The sequence below is a fragment of the Cnephaeus nilssonii genome (assembly GCF_951640355.1).
Source record: "Cnephaeus nilssonii genome assembly, chromosome: 14".
Lineage (NCBI taxonomy): Eukaryota > Metazoa > Chordata > Mammalia > Chiroptera > Vespertilionidae > Cnephaeus > Cnephaeus nilssonii.
This window is the reverse complement of record NC_137085.1, coordinates 63937369-63953312: the sequence shown is the minus strand read 5'-3', so window position 1 is coordinate 63953312 and position 15944 is coordinate 63937369.

Here is a 15944-nt window from a genome sequence, read left to right as displayed (position 1 = left end):
TAACCAATGCATGGTGTTAGAAGTCAGCACAGTAGTTACTTCTGGAGGAGGGAGAGTCAGTGATGACGAGGGCAGGGGTGTGGCTGCGAGGGTGCGGGCAGTGTTCTACTTCTTGAGTAGGGCGGTAGTTTCACACATGAGTTCATTTTGAGACAATTAATTCAGCTGAACACTATTTCTGCACTTTTCTGTGCGTATTATACTTCAATTCAGAGAGTTTCTCTTTTCTTTTAAAAGTGGTCAGATGCAGTCTTTCTTTGCAGAAATGAAAATCAAGCTGTTAATATACTTGATTCCGCCCTGGCCAGTGTTGCTCAATGGTTATAGCATCAGCCTGCGGATCAAGGGTTGTGGGTTCAATTCCAGGTCAAGGGCACAAAGCCAGTTGCAGGTTCATTTCCAGAACCAGGGTGCATGCGGGAGGCACCCAATTGATGTCTCTCTCTCTTCCCCTCCTTCCCATTCTCCCTGAAAATAAACCCATGAAAAAAATATCCTCAGGTGAGGATTAACAACAACAATAACAAAAACACTCAATTCCTATCAAATACCAAGCATTTATCAAAATGATCTAATCTTCTGTAAAATGTAAGTCTGTAATAATTTTTTTTTTTAATTGAGATCAACCCGTATTAAAGATGAACAAAGAGGTTGAGTGATCTGTCCAAAATGTAAAGGTCAGTATATCCCAAGGCTGGAGTATGAGCACCATGCCCAGGACTATTGATATCCTATCCTATATAATAAAGAGGTAATATGCAAATTGACCCTCACATCACAAGTTGGCCGCCCCATGTTGTCACAAGATGGCCGCCCCCCAGGTCGTCACAAGATGGCTGCCACAAGATGGCAACCCCCATGTTGTCACAATATGGCCGCCCCCACATCATCACAAGATAGCTGCCCCCACATTGTCACAAGATGGCCTGCAGGGAAGGGCAGTTGAGGGCAACCAGGCCAGCAGGGGAGCAGTTAGGGGGTGATCAGGCTGGCATGCACAGTGGTTAGGCACAATCAGGCAGCCAGGAAGGCGAGTGGTTAGAAGTCAGCAGTCCCGGATTGTGAGAGGGATGTCTGACTGCCGGTTTAGGCCCAAACCCTAAACCGGCAGTCGGACATCCCCCAAGGGGTCCCAGATTAGAGAGGGACACCGGGCCTCTAGTATAATAAAAGGGTAATATGCAAATTGACCCTAATGGCGGAACAACCAGTTGCTTTGATGCACACTGACCACCAGGGAGCAGATGCTCAACACAGGAGCTGTCCCCTGGTGGTCAGTGCACTCCCACAGGGCTGATGGCTGTGAGCACAGCAACGGTGGCGGGAGCCTCTCCTGCCTCCTCGGCAGTGCTAAGGATGTCCGACTGCGGCTTAGGCCCACTCCCCAGGGACATCCTGGGGAGTGGGCCTAAGCTGGCAGGTGGACATCCCCCGAGGTGTCCAAGACTGCAAGAGGGCACAGGCTGGGCTGAGGGACCCCATTCCCCCTGAGTGCACAAATTTTTGTGCACTGGGCCTCTAGTCATTACATAATTGCTTTGAAGTTTGAAGTGTAGTGTTTTGCTGCACATCTTCAATCCACCCACAAATGGTGTTTAATAGGATAGATATGCTAATCTCCATTGTGCTGCCAAGAAATGATGTGTGCTGAAGGCCTGCTGGTGAAAAGATCCCTCCTGAAAAGCCATCAGGCATCCACTATCCCTACAGGCTACCGCTCAGGGCATCCACTTGCAAAGGTCTCTGGGCTTTGAATACCATGACCTGTGGCCTGACTTCTTCTATATTTTAGTGGCTAAAGGCATGGGTTTAGAACTTAGAGCTGACTTGAGTCCCAGCTCTGTCAGTATTTCACTTCTCTGAGTCTCTATTCCCATAGCTATAGATCATGGACAAGAGTCACACCTGCCTTCCAGAGCTGAGATGAGCAATAATCTGTTTTTCTGACATCAGGTAAGTCAAGAGACAAGTAAACAATGTCCTTGGTACTGTTTTGGTTGTTGTTGTTCTAATGCCAGGTGAGTATTTGACTCAAAGATACACGAAGACCAGTGGCCTCCAAGGTGGGCCTGGCATGAGGAATCAAGCAACGAGGCCTCTCTCCTGCAGAGCGCCAGGTGGGCCTAGCTACACACTCTCTGTGTGTGAATGCAAGGTGTGGAGAGGGTGGGAAGCCAGTGAGGTGGAAGTTGAAAATCCTTATTAAGGAGGAAGAATCCATAAAGGGGTAGAAACTAAGTAGGCAAAGACCATGAAGGACAGAAATGAGCAGAGAAAACTTTGTTGACCAGGCCAACACAGAAACTGAGAGATGATTAAGGTAACAGGGATGACAGAGCACAAAAGTGATGAGCTCGGGACACCATTTCTGAGGGAAAAGTTCTCAGGCTGACCGTAATCAGCGCTGCTGTGTGGAGAGCACAGCACTCTGAGGGAGCGGTTCCCTGGGAGGCCTCCTCTGCCCACACAGGAGCTGAGTACCTCTCCACACCCGAAAGCTCTTCAGCACCTGAACTACCAATTAGGAGAGAAAGTGTCTGTCTTAGAGCCAAGTAAACCAGAATTAGCTTTAGCAGAAGGACAAAGGTCCAAGTTTATACCAAAAAAAGGGGGCACTTTTAGTGTTACTTATAATCTTCTTAAACTTGTCAATCAGAGACTGACTGTTCAATGAAAAATTATTTCTAAATCTAAAGAATAATTTGTAGGATTGTCCTAGCTCTCCATATAGAGTAAACTTCTGGACCTGGTCCACACAGCCATCACCTGAGGCATTGCTTGTCAGTATCCAAATGGAAAACACAACCTCGGATGAAAAAAAATAGTCTTCAAAGTCTACCCAAAGGTAAGCTGATCTGAAACGTGACAGTAAGTATCCCACATACAGAAAGATCTAGACTTAGACCAAAGGTTTGTATTGAAGTACAACAATACTACCATATTAATTATTTCTGTTTTGGTGATGAGAAAAACAGATGAAAGAATAGAGGTAAACAGTTTTATAAGTAATAATAAAAGAAAAAAAACAAACATCCAGGAACTCTAAAAGCCATTACTACCAGATAATATAATACTTGACTCTTAGAGGCTAAAGTTTTGAAAGATACACAGCTATTCCCTCGGGCTATATTTAAAATAATACTTAGCCTTAACCGGTTTGACTCAGTGGATAGAGCATCGGCCTGCTGAATGAAGAATCCTGGGCTTGATTCTGGTCAAGGGCACATGCCTAGGTTGCGGGCTCGATCCCCAGTAGGGGACGTGCAAAAGGCTGCTGTTCAATGATTCTCTTTTATCATTGATATTTCTATCTCTCTCTCCCTTTCCCTTCCTCTCTGAAATCAATAAGAGTATCCTATCTAATAAAAGAGTAATATGCAAATTGACTGTCACTCCAACACACAAGATGGCCACCCCCATGTGGTCAAAGATGGCTGCCCCCATGTGGACACAAGATGGCCACCACAAGATGGCCTGCAGGGGAGGGCAGTTGTGGACAATCAGGCCAGCAGGGGAGGGCAGTTAGGGGTGACTGGGCTGGCAGAGGAGAGCAGTTGGGGGAGATCAGGACAGCAGGGGAGGGTAGTTGGGATGGACCAGGCCTGCAAGGGAGGGCAGTTGGGGGCAATCAGGCTGGCAGGGAGGGCAGTTAGGGGTGACCAGGCTGGAAGAGGAGGGCAGTTGGGGCAACCTGGTCAGCAGGGGAGGGCAGTTGCGGGGGGGGGGGGGGGGGGACCAGGCCTGCAGGGGAGAGCAATTAGGGGTGACCAGGCTGGCAGGGGAGGGCAGTTAGAGGTGACCGGGCCAGCAGGGGAGGGCAGTTGGGGGGAACCAGGCCTGCAGGGGAGGGCAGTTGGGGGGGACCAGGCCTGCAGGGGAGGACAGTTAGGGGCAATTGGGCTGGCAGGGGAGCAGTTAGGCATCAATCAGCCTGGCAGGGGAGTGGTTAGGGGGTGATCAGGCTGGCAGGCAGAAGTGGTTAGGGGCAATCAGGCAGGCAGGTGAGCGATTGGGAGCCAGCAGTCCTGGATTGTGAGAGGGATGTCCAACTGCTCGTTTAGGCCCGATCCCTGGCCTAAATGGGCAGTTGGACATTCCTTGAGGGGTCCCAGATTGGACAGGGTGCAGGTTGGGCTGAGGGACACCCCCACCCCCCCCCCCCCCCCCGGTGCATGAATTTTGTGCATGAGGCCTCTAGTATCCTATCTAATAAAATAGTAATATGCAAATTGACCATCACTCCAACACACAAGATGGCTACCCCCATGTGGTCAAAGATGGCTGCCCCCATGTGGACACAAGATGGCCAGCAGGGGAGGGCAGTTGGGAGGGACCAGGCCTGCAATGGAGGGCAGTTGGAGGCAATCAAGCCTACAGGGGAGGGCAGTTAGGGGTGACCAGGCTGGCAGAGGAGGGAATTTGGGGGCAACCGGGCCTGCAGGGAAGGGCAGTTGGGGGGGACCCAGGCCTACAGGGGAGAGCATTTGGGGGGGACCAGGCCTGCAGGGGAGGGCAGTTGGGAGGGACCAGGCCTTCAGGGGAGGGCATTTAGGGGTGACCAGACCTGCAGGGGAGGGCAGTTAGAGGCAATCAGGCTGGCAGGGGAGCAGTTAGGCATCAATCAGGCTGGCAGGGGAGTGGTTAGGGGGTGATCAGGCTGGCAGGCAGAAGTGGTTAGGGGCAATCAGGCAGGCAGGCAGGCAGGCAGACGAGCGGTTAGGAGCCAGTAGTCCTGGACTGTGAGAGGGATGTCCAACTTCCCATTTAGGCCCAATCCTACCAGGATCTGGCCTAAACTGGTAGTCAGACATCCCTCGAGGGGTCCCAGATTGGAGAGGGTGCAGGCTGGGCTGAGGGACACACCCCCCGTGCACAAATTTTGTGCACAGGGCCTCTAGTTTAAAATAATACTTAAACTATGTGAGTTCCTTTGGCTCCAAGAAGGTAATGAAAACATGGCTGCATGTCCAGAAAGGGGTGAATCATGAGTTATTTGAATAACTAGAGGTTAATGTATTGTGTCCTTTTCAAAGTGAATCTTATAAATTCTTTTCTAGATGTTTTCTTAGATGCATTTTACCACTACAGACACCTTTTGAGGGTCACATGAAAAAAAAAAATCATATCTGCTCCAATTCAGGAAACAAACAGCAGTAAGTTGTGAAGAGGAACTACGTTCACTTTGCTGCGTTTAGAATATGTCGCAGTGCCTATAGCGTGTAAACAGCACACAGACTTTATCCTGCCGGGTTCAGATTAACCTCTGCAAGCTATGCAGAATTAGGTTATGAAAATAAATTGGAAATGGCATCTCCTTAGACTTACTTTGTGCTCTGCATTTTCTTAAGCTTTTATGTGACTGTCAAATATTCGTTCAGGACTCCATTTGTATTTATAGCATTTTATCTTTTCCTTTTTTTTCTGAAACGATAAGCACCAGTCTTCAGAGAATGCTGGTGACTATTGGATACAGAAAACAACTTTTTCCTGAATGGTTAATGTTTCAAATATGAGCAAAGAAACCAGATGGCAAAAGGGGAAGAAAGGATTCAAGTTGTTCAATGATAAGGATTTTTCCATCTGCTAGTTCAATACTAACTTGGTTTACATTCACTTAGAGCCAATACAATTAAAACTCTATTTGAAGTGAAATGTTTCAGAAAAATAAAACTAGAAACCTGAGAGATCCTTCTATGGGTTACATCCCATCCCTCAAATAGCAAAGCTTTTATATGAATACAAATGTGAGTGCATGATAAAACAAAAGTATCAAATACTATATTTTGAAAAATTATATATTCACGTGCATTTAAGTAATTCTAATGAAGACTATATAATGATGGAAATGCAACTGGACATTTGTTAGAATTTAGAGTTTTGGTGAAATAAAATATATATAAATAATGTACTGGGAAAATCATTATAAAGGATGACATGGGAGACCACTGGTGAGTGAACAATTTGGCAGTAGTTGACAAGGACACAAGTTTGAATGGCTAATGCACTGAGACCAAAGAACGGATGATGAGGAAGAATAGCTTATGGCAATCACTAGCCACAACAGCATCTTAGAGGATAGCAGAGACCTTGCACACTAACATAGTGTAAAGGAGAAGGGAGTACCCAGAGACAATTGGGACTCATGAGAAAAAGTCTCAAGTAAGAATCATGTGTATCATGTGTATGGGTACAAGACTTATCTGAGAGATAACTTTGTAAATTATATAACTGTCTAACCACTATGCTGTACACCTGAAACTATTATAAAATAACTAGAGGCCCAGTGCATGAAATTCGTGCATGGGAGGAGGATCCCTCAACCTGGCCTGCACCCTCTCCAATCCGGGATCCCTCTCTCAATCTGGAACCACTGGCTCCTAACCGCTCACCTGCCTGCCTGCCTGATGCCCTTAACTGCTCCCCTGCTGGCCTGATGGTCCTAACTGCTCTCCCCTGCCGGCCTGATCCCCCTAACTGCTCTCCTCTCCTGGCCTGATCACCCTGCCTAACTGCTCCCCACTACCGGCCTGATTGCCCTAACTGCCTACTGCTCTCCACTGCCAGCTTGACTCCCCTAACTGCCTATCTGCTCTCCCCTCCTGGCCTGATCCCCCTAACTGCCTATCTGCTCTCCCTTATTGTCCTGATCCCCCTAACTGCTTATCTGCTCTCCCCTCCTGGACTGATCCCCCTAACTGCCTATCTGCTCTCCCTTCCTGGACTGATCCTCCTAACTGCCTATCTGCTCTCCCCTCCTGGCCTAAAGGCCAGGGACACACACAGGCAGCGGCACATCCCCAGCCAGGGATGCACACAGGCAGCTTCATGTCAGCACTGGGTAGGGACGCACGCAGGCAGCGTCACATCAGTGCTGGGCGGGGATGCACGCAGGCAGTGTCACGTCAGCGCTGGGCGGGGACGCACACAGGCAGTGTCACGTCAGCGCTGGGCGGGGACGCACACAGGCAGTGTCACGTCTGCACTGGGCGGGGATGCACGCAGGTAGCATCATGTCAGCGCTGGGCGGGGATGCATGCAGGCAGCGTCACATTAGTGCTGGGCGGGGATGCATGCAGGCAGCGTCACATTAGTGCTGGGCATGCCTCTGTCGGGGGCCAACCCCAGGCCGGGCTGCGCAGAGGCCCTCCTGGTGATGGCAGTCCCCGCCCACCCGCTCCTGCTGCGCATGCCACCTGCTGAACGGTCATTATGTGACGGTGTCCTGGCCAATTTGCATATTCCTCTATTATTAGTATAGATATTGAATGTCATCCGTAACTGAAATATAAAAATAAAAGAAAATCAGGAAGAAAAAAGAATCATGGACATCAAGAGAGTTCTGGGATCCCTCCGCGTAATCCTTCGATAAAAAGAGGTCCTGCTCAAAATATCATATGCATGATATTAAGAAGTAGTTTTCCAGGGTACCTGTCCCTTTTGTCCTGGAAATACTGTTAAAATGGGCATCCCTTGGTGCATAAAGCTTCTCAAGGAAGAGGCCCTGGCTTGCTCCTGATGCCTAGCCTTAGTCTGTGATAGATGTTCTACAAGTAATTAATAATCTTAATAGAATTGATCCAAAATCCCACCTGCTAAACTAATATTGCTCTGTTAGTGTGCATTGCCTTCCATCAGAGTAAGCTTATTCAAAAAATGTTTGTTTCTTTATCCTTTTTTCCTTAACTGCTTACAATAACAGCAAACCTAAATTTACTCTTAATAAATCATGACAAATATAATGGATAAAAAGGAATGCTTCCTCCAAGTCTGAAGAATGATGAGATCTGCTTCCTTCTTTGCTCCTCAACCAGTAGGACAGGGGTCTCCAAAGAGAGGAGCAAAAAATGAACAAACAAAGAGAGGACATGCAGCCAAGAGGGTGCCAAGGTGCTACACTGAAGTCCAGGAAGAATTAGAGTTTCTATTTCTATTACTTTCACCTCATCCTTTAAAACCTCTGAATTCTGTACATGATTTATAATATAAGATGCATTAACCCATTAATAAATGCATATAATTTATAAATAAATAAGCACATTTAATGTGTGAAGAACTGAGAACACAATTCAAAAATGTTTGGAGACCACTGCTAGAATACAGAATTCTTATAACTAATTAAGAATGACAGAAATATTTACAGAATTTAATATATATTTTATAATATATTTATATTTTATATTATTACTTCAGTAACTTTCCAAATATTAAACTATAATTATGTTATATAGTCTGGTTTGAATTGCTCTTAGATATAAAGCACTCATTCAATAAATGATGTGGGCCAAAGACATGAATGAATGAATGGACATTCTGGCAGTATTGGAAAACCTGGTAAACTGAGCTATTGGTAATTTGGTATTTTGCAAATATTTTCTATTAGTTCTTGAGGAGCTCCATGGAAAGAGAGATATAAGTTCAATTAGTTATTCTATAGATGTTGCATACTATAGTAGACCCTTCAGAATCACAGCATAGATGAGTTTGCTAAAGGTGCAGGGAAATCCCCAAAGTAGAACCTCTTTCACTTTGTTTATTACAGCACTTCCCATTTCCACAATTTATTTGACCACAACACTTCTCCCCACATAATATTAATCAACTCCCTCAGAGCATAGTGCTCCTCAGAATACACATGGTGAAACCCTATTTTAATGGGCTTCAACCTGGACAATGGAGGCTCCACTGAATATGGTATCATTCTTACTGGTTGTATATCAAGCTGAAGGGCAACTCAAACCATTGTACATGTAAGTCTTACTATGCGGTGTCTCTAGTAATGACTTGGATTGTGAATATAGCAAGGATGTTCATTAAACTTCCTACAATGATTAACTTCCCAAGCATGTTGTTTAGACAAATATGTTTTAATCTCAGATGTTTAGACAATTTAAGTGTACAGAATCCTGCAGGAGATTGTTAATAGTATTTTTAAAAGGGAGAAGAAGAAGAAAAAAACCTATTTAACTAAAGTATTTATGATGTATCAGGCTTAATGCTAGAAACTTTAACTAGGTTTAATATTTAAATTTCCGGACATTTGTAATGGCTAGATATCGTTGTCCCCTTTTACCAATTAGGAAGCTGGGAGTCTGAGAGGCACCAACTAGTAACTGATGGAGCCCAAAGTAACCATTTAGATTACCATCGAAATTAGGATACTTTTGAGAATGTCCCATAATTATTCCGGAACAGCATTTTTATTTTTTTAAATATATATTTATTGATTTCAGAGAGGAAGGGAGAGGGGAGAGAGAGATAGAAGCATCAATGATGAGAGAGACTCATTGATTGGCGCCCTCCTGCATGCCCCCTATTGGGGATAGAGTCCGCAACCTGGGCATGTGCCCTTGACCAGAATCAAACCAGGGACCCTTTAGTACCCAGGCCGACGCTCTATCCGCTGAGCCAAACCAGCTAGGGCTGGAACAGCATTTTTAGCCTAACTTGCTCTCTTCAACATATCTTACAGAGGTATGATTTAAACTCACATCTCCCCAACCGATTTTCTTTCTATTCCACCTTATTGTTTGAGAGAGGAATAGAGTTTACACAATTAAAGGGGCATTCTTTTACAGTGTATACATATATCCAGTCACCAGGTGGTATACTTTAAACACCTTACAATGTTTTCTGTCAATTATACCTCAATAAAGCCAGGGTGGAAGAACAAAGATTATAGACTGCTAGATAAATCGTCCATCAACTACCGGAAATAACTTAACAGGACTGCCTTAAAAATATTTTAACTGCATATATAGAAAATGAAAAAGAATGATCAAAACATCCAAAAAGAGCCCTGACCAGTTTGGCTCAGTGGATAGAGCGCCGGCCTGCGGACTGGGGGGTCCCTGGTTCAATTCTGGTCGGGGGCATGTACCTTGGTTGCGGGCACATCCCCAGTGGGGGGTGTGCAGGAGGTGGCTGATCGATGTTTCTCTCTCATTGATGTTTCTAGCTCTCTGTCGCTCTCCCTTCCTCTCTATAAAAGAATCAATAAAATATATATATTTTTAAAAAGCATCCGAAAAGAATTGTATCTTCCACCAATCCAAACATGATACTAAGCATAGCCTTGTAGCAGTAGAACATGAAATGGCTGAGAATAATCCTTTATGCCAGGTTTAACATCACCTAGAATCCTTCTAAAACACTACACTACTTTTTTATTTTATCACAAATAAGGAAGATGTCAAGAAACTGGAAAAGAACCAGAAAACAACAACTAACATGGCTTAAAGGGTTATAACATAGAAATCAGGGGGAAAGTAAATGAGATAGGATTCTGTATTCTAAAGTGGAAAGTCCACGAGGTAACTTTAAAACTGCCTTCAAGTGAATTAAAAGCTGCTGAAAGGAGGTCTCATCTCCAAGGGGATACAAGAGGCATCCAGTTTAATGAAGAACTGTGAGATCCAGCATGCGCACGAGGTCCTGGTGGTAAAAACTATGAAATGCCACAATAAGTTACAAGGGGGCATCTCCCAGACTCTTTTATGGGAAAGAAACAGTCAGCTGTGATGCCTTATTCCTTGATCCCTTTTTTTTTTTTAAGGCAGCGAGAAACGACAATCACCTTTTGCCATAGAAATCCTATTTTCCCTGTTGCAATTTTCCTGATGTTAATGTTTATGTTAATGTTAATGTTAATGTTAATGTTAATGTTAGTCATTCAACCTTCCCCACCAACTACAGTGTAAAGTTCAAACTCCTTATGATGTCCCAAACACATGTACTCATCACTCCCTGCCCGGCCAGCACAACGTGCCACACCCTCACCCTGTCCTGTGCTTCTGCCACTCCAGCCCGGAAACCACAGGAGCATCACAAACCACACAGTCCTGACACCTCGCCTCGCCTTCCCATGCTGTTTCCTCTGAAAAGGATGTACTTCTCTCCTCGCAGCTTTGGAGCCCTCATCCCATCCTGCAAACCATTCCCATTCGGGAAGATCAAACTCCCACGCCTTTTTTCTGCGCCTTTACCAGGTGATAAAGTCCCTCTTCCCTGCATTCATTTCCATTCTTCCTGTGCTTTCAAAATACATTTTTGCCACCTTTATTAGGGCACATATATCATGATTCTTCAAAGTCTTTAGTTGCCTGGCACCCCGAGTAGGCAGGGAAGTCTCTGGTGCCAGCAGTGGGGAGAGGAAGGGCTGGGAACAAGACCTTGGTTGGCCTAATTCCTTTGTTTCTTAGCTACCCAGCACATAGTAGGTCCCAAACTTTTTTGTCGAATCCATGAAGCCATTAGTTACCTGTTATGTGCAAAGAAATACTCAACATTCAAATGGTTGCTGTGGAAACCATATCTAGGGATTTGCGTTGGTCTTTAAATTCAATCCATTTAGACTTGTTTTCCAAGTTTCTTCTTAAAGCATTTTAACCTTCAAAAGATAGAATCAATAATGCATGTTTAAATGCTCTGGAACAAACATGTGTGTCTGATCTACTCTATCAAAACCACCGAAGTATCCAGGTCTCCAGGGGTAAAAATAGTGAAGAGCGTATCTGCAGAAAAGGATGGTTAGAAAGGGTAAATTTTCTCATCAAATCAGCTCTGGCAAAAGCTTCAGGGAGGCACAGAGGCACCCACATCCCCTTCAGCTTTATTTGTATATGAATAAGGACAGCGGGGTTTTCCATGAGGAGACATAGCACATAAGGATGTTTTATTATTAATACGGATATGCAGCAATATCAGACGCTTTAAATACAGCTGGTCTCCTGTTGCCATTTGTACGTTCTCTGCTCTTTGATGTAAAGTAAATTTATTTCTCTATATTTGTAACATTTGTTAAAGCATTTACCTTTTGAAGAAAATGAATAAGTATGTCAAGTGCAAGGATGCATATTTTAAATGTAGTGTGTTTACCTTCATAAGACAATATACTTTCAAAATATTTCCTCATAATTTAAACATCTAATTGGACTCCTTTTAGATTAAACTATTAATTGGACACTTCAAAAGGCAAGGAGCTACATATTTATGCATTTTAATGCATTTGACTTCATTTAACTCAAAATAAATTATTTCTAGAAAACTAAAAAGAGCTAAAAAGTAATAGCTTAAATTAACCAAACTGTTCTATGCAGCTAAACTGACTTCAATTTCTAGTTAATCAAGAAACTAGAACTCAGTCCCTTAATATTAGTCACTCAAAATTTTTAACATTTCCCTTTTTATGGTCACGCGCCGCCCCCCCCCCCCCCCTTAGCATTTAGACTGGTCCAAATTCCTCCCATATTTAAAAACAAACTAACAGAAATGTATTCTGGCTATGTCCTTAGTTCTCTCTACCGTTTTAGACAAGCTTTCCATCCCTGTACTTCCTTTTCTCAATCCTTTCCTCTGGGCAACTTCTTCACAAGCTAAAGGACCTCCATGACTGGACACCTGCTCATCTCTTCCCCTCTCTCACCCCCAATCAACACCAGCTTCTGTCTGACCTACTTCCAGTTCCACCAATTTGCTATACATTTTCTTGCCACCTCAAATTTTAACGTTCTGTTCTTTCTTTTTGGAATACTTTCCTGAACTTACTCCTTTCTCTTCTTTTTATCATAATTTTAGATAAAAAGTGGGTTGAACACCCATACTTAGTTGTTTTATTACATTTAGCTATATTTCTGTCTTTGTGTCTTAATATTTGAAGAAAGTGTCAGATTTTAGATTGATTTACATCTTATCTATAAATTAATTCAAGGAGGTGTCTGGTTTTCTAAAAGAATAAGTTTTGAAATTCACTTGGAAGTAAACAGGAGCAGCATTGACACATCAAAATATACAAAAGCCTCAAAAATGCTAGGAAGAAACTTACGTATTTGCTGACAAGGAAACAAGATCCGTGAAAATATTAGCCAGTACTGTGTGCAGACTGGTATTTAAACATTAAGATGTAATCACAGTATTTTCCCTATACTCTCACTTCTTAACCTCATAATAAATGACTCAAAGTGAACATGTGTAATCCTTAAAAGGTAGAATTCTATAAGGGATGCATCCATTCTGAGCTTTAGAATTTGACCCCAATTTTCAGCTAAGACTTGCGAATCTACCTTAGCTGTCTGAATCAGAATTATATTGTGAAATATTAGTAGATGAGATTTTCCTGCACTCTTCCTTTTTTATTTTATTTATTATGGTAAGAACAATACACTACTGTTGCCTATGGGTACAACGTTGTACAGCAGATCTCTAGAGTTCATTCATCTCGCTCAACTGAAACTTTATGTAAGTTGCTTAGTAACATCCCATTTCCTCATCTCCCAGGCCCTGGCAACCAACAGTCCCTTCATTAATTCTATGAATTGTACTATTTAAAATACCTCATGGAAGTGAAATCATGAGGTATTTCTTTTTCTGTGACTGGCTTATTTCACTTAGCATTTTATCCTCAAAGTTCATCTATGTTGTCATATACAGCAGAACAGCCTTCTTTTTAAGGCAGATCAATATTCCATTGTGTACACATACCACACTTCCTCTGTACTTTCATCTGCCGGACATTTGTTTCCACATGTTAGCTGTTGTGAACAGTGAGTGCTGCAATCAAGATGGAAGTGCTAATACCTCTTTGAGACCCTGATTTCAATTCCTTTGGAAAAATTCCCAGAAGTGAGATTGGTGTATCATATAGGCTAAGAAGTAGTATGAATTTGAAACTATATTAGAAAATTATTTTTTCAAATTTCTGGAGACCAAAATCAAGATGTCACAGGGCTACCCTCTCTCAAAGGCACTAGAGGAGAACCTATCCTATTCCTTTCTCTCAGTTTCTGTTGTCATTAGTAATCCTTGACATTCCTTGGCTTACAGCTACATAACCCCAATCCTTAGCTTCATTGGCCCATAGCTTTCTCCCCTCTTGTCTTCACATTGACTACTTATAAGAAGACACCAATACCTTGCCTGAGTGGCTCAGTGGTTGAACATCCACTTATGAACCAGGAAATCAAGGTCAGGGCACTTGCCCAGGTTGTGGGCTCGATCCCCAGTAGGGGGCATGTAGGAGGGAGCCAATCAATGATTTTCTGTCATCACTGATGTCTCTCTCTCTCTCTCCCTCTTCTTTCCTCTTTGAAATCAATATAAATATATATATTTTTAAAGATGCCATCACTCATATTGGGTTAAGGATCCATTCTACTCCAGTATGATGTCATCTTAACTAATTACATCTGCAATGACCCTATTTCTAAACAGATCACATTCTGAGGTACTGGGGTTTGGAACTTCAATATATCTTTTTGGAAAACACAATACAACCCATAACCAATGTCCCAGAAGATCTGGCCATAATGAGGCTTGACCATATCCAAGGATTAAACAGAATTGTAGTGTCTTGTAGACATCCACTTAGAAGAAAAATGGTCCTGAACCAGATCTATTTCCCAACGCCCATGCTCCAACGCCCCTAGAACTTTGAACAATTCTTGGGAAAAGGAAATAAAGGGTTAGAGAGGAAAATCCTAAATTAAATGAGTTTAAAACTGAGATGCCCGGGCTTACTTTGAATTGATTACAATTTTTATTGTTGCAATCATATGAGGCCTCCAAAAATAAAACTCAATGGAGGAATTTTTTTTTAAATGTTGTAATTCTGGCACACCTGAATTTATGAAAACAAGTACCATAACAATTATAAATCTATTCTGTAACAATCCTTAGTGGGGGGCGGGGGAGGATGTTAGTCTTCTTTAATTGAGAACTTTACACAGACCACAAAGGGATTAATTAAGAGTGGCTAATGTAATGAAAACTACATACAATTTACTTAAACTAAAAATAACAAAGCAGTTCCTTTATTATTTTTTAATCTCGCTTCACTAAAGAATCCAATGCCTAGTGTGAGTTAAAAAAAAAAAAAGAAGGCCCCTCTGCTCCTTTGCTAGCATTGTTCAGTTTCTGCCTCATCAGCTTTCTCAGTATCCCCCACAGTTCACTTTCAACAGTGTACCTCATCAAGTATCTCCTTTGAAAATTTTTCTTAAAAAGAAGTATCTTTCTTATCAGACTCTAGACACAAATATTTGTCTTCCAATATCCTCTGGAAAATGCCTGCCACAGCTGCTATGAACCCAGCAATGGCATACCTTTGTGCTCAGCACCCACTGGCCTCCCCTTCCTGTGGAGCAGCCCATAGTACAGGGGTTAGAACGTGACTGAGTATACAGCTGTGGCCTTTGCAGATGCCAGATCTGCCACTTACCAGCTGCGTGACCACAGGACATATTATTTAACCTTTCTCTGCCTCAGTTTCCTCACCTATAAAATTGTGCCTACCTGATAAGGTTGTTTGATGTGTTAACACTTTTAAAGTACTTATAGTCAGAGTCCATTTAAGTAATAAGCACTCAGTGTTTATTAATATTAAACATATAAAGAGTTCTTTCAAGTCAATAAGAAAAAGACAATGTAAAATGTGTCAAAAATAGCAGTAGGCAAATCACAAGAGGAAACACAAAAGATAAAAAAAACACACACACACACAATAAAAATATACCACCTCAGCGCGCACCTGGGTCCGGGTGAGACCAAACCAGAGGGAGTCGGACCTGCATTACCACCATTTGTCCACCATCCAGAGCTGAAAAGTCAGTGCTGACATGTACACATAAGGAACTGGTGGACGTTGAAATTGGGTCTCAAAAGAACTGTTGGTCCAGAAAGAAACTCACTACAGACTAATTCATTTGCCTGTCAGCATAACTATTATTGCTCGTCTCACATTCGGTTCTTATAAGTATATTTCTAGTAACACATGATCTCACTCATCTAGGGGAAATGATGAACAACATAGACTGAGGAACAAGAACAGATCCAGAAACAAGGAGGCATCGATCGGACTGTCGGGCCTCAGAGGGAGGGTAGGGGAAGGTGGGGGTAGTGGGGAGAGATTAACCAAAGGACTTGTGTGCATGCATACGAGCCTAACCAATGGT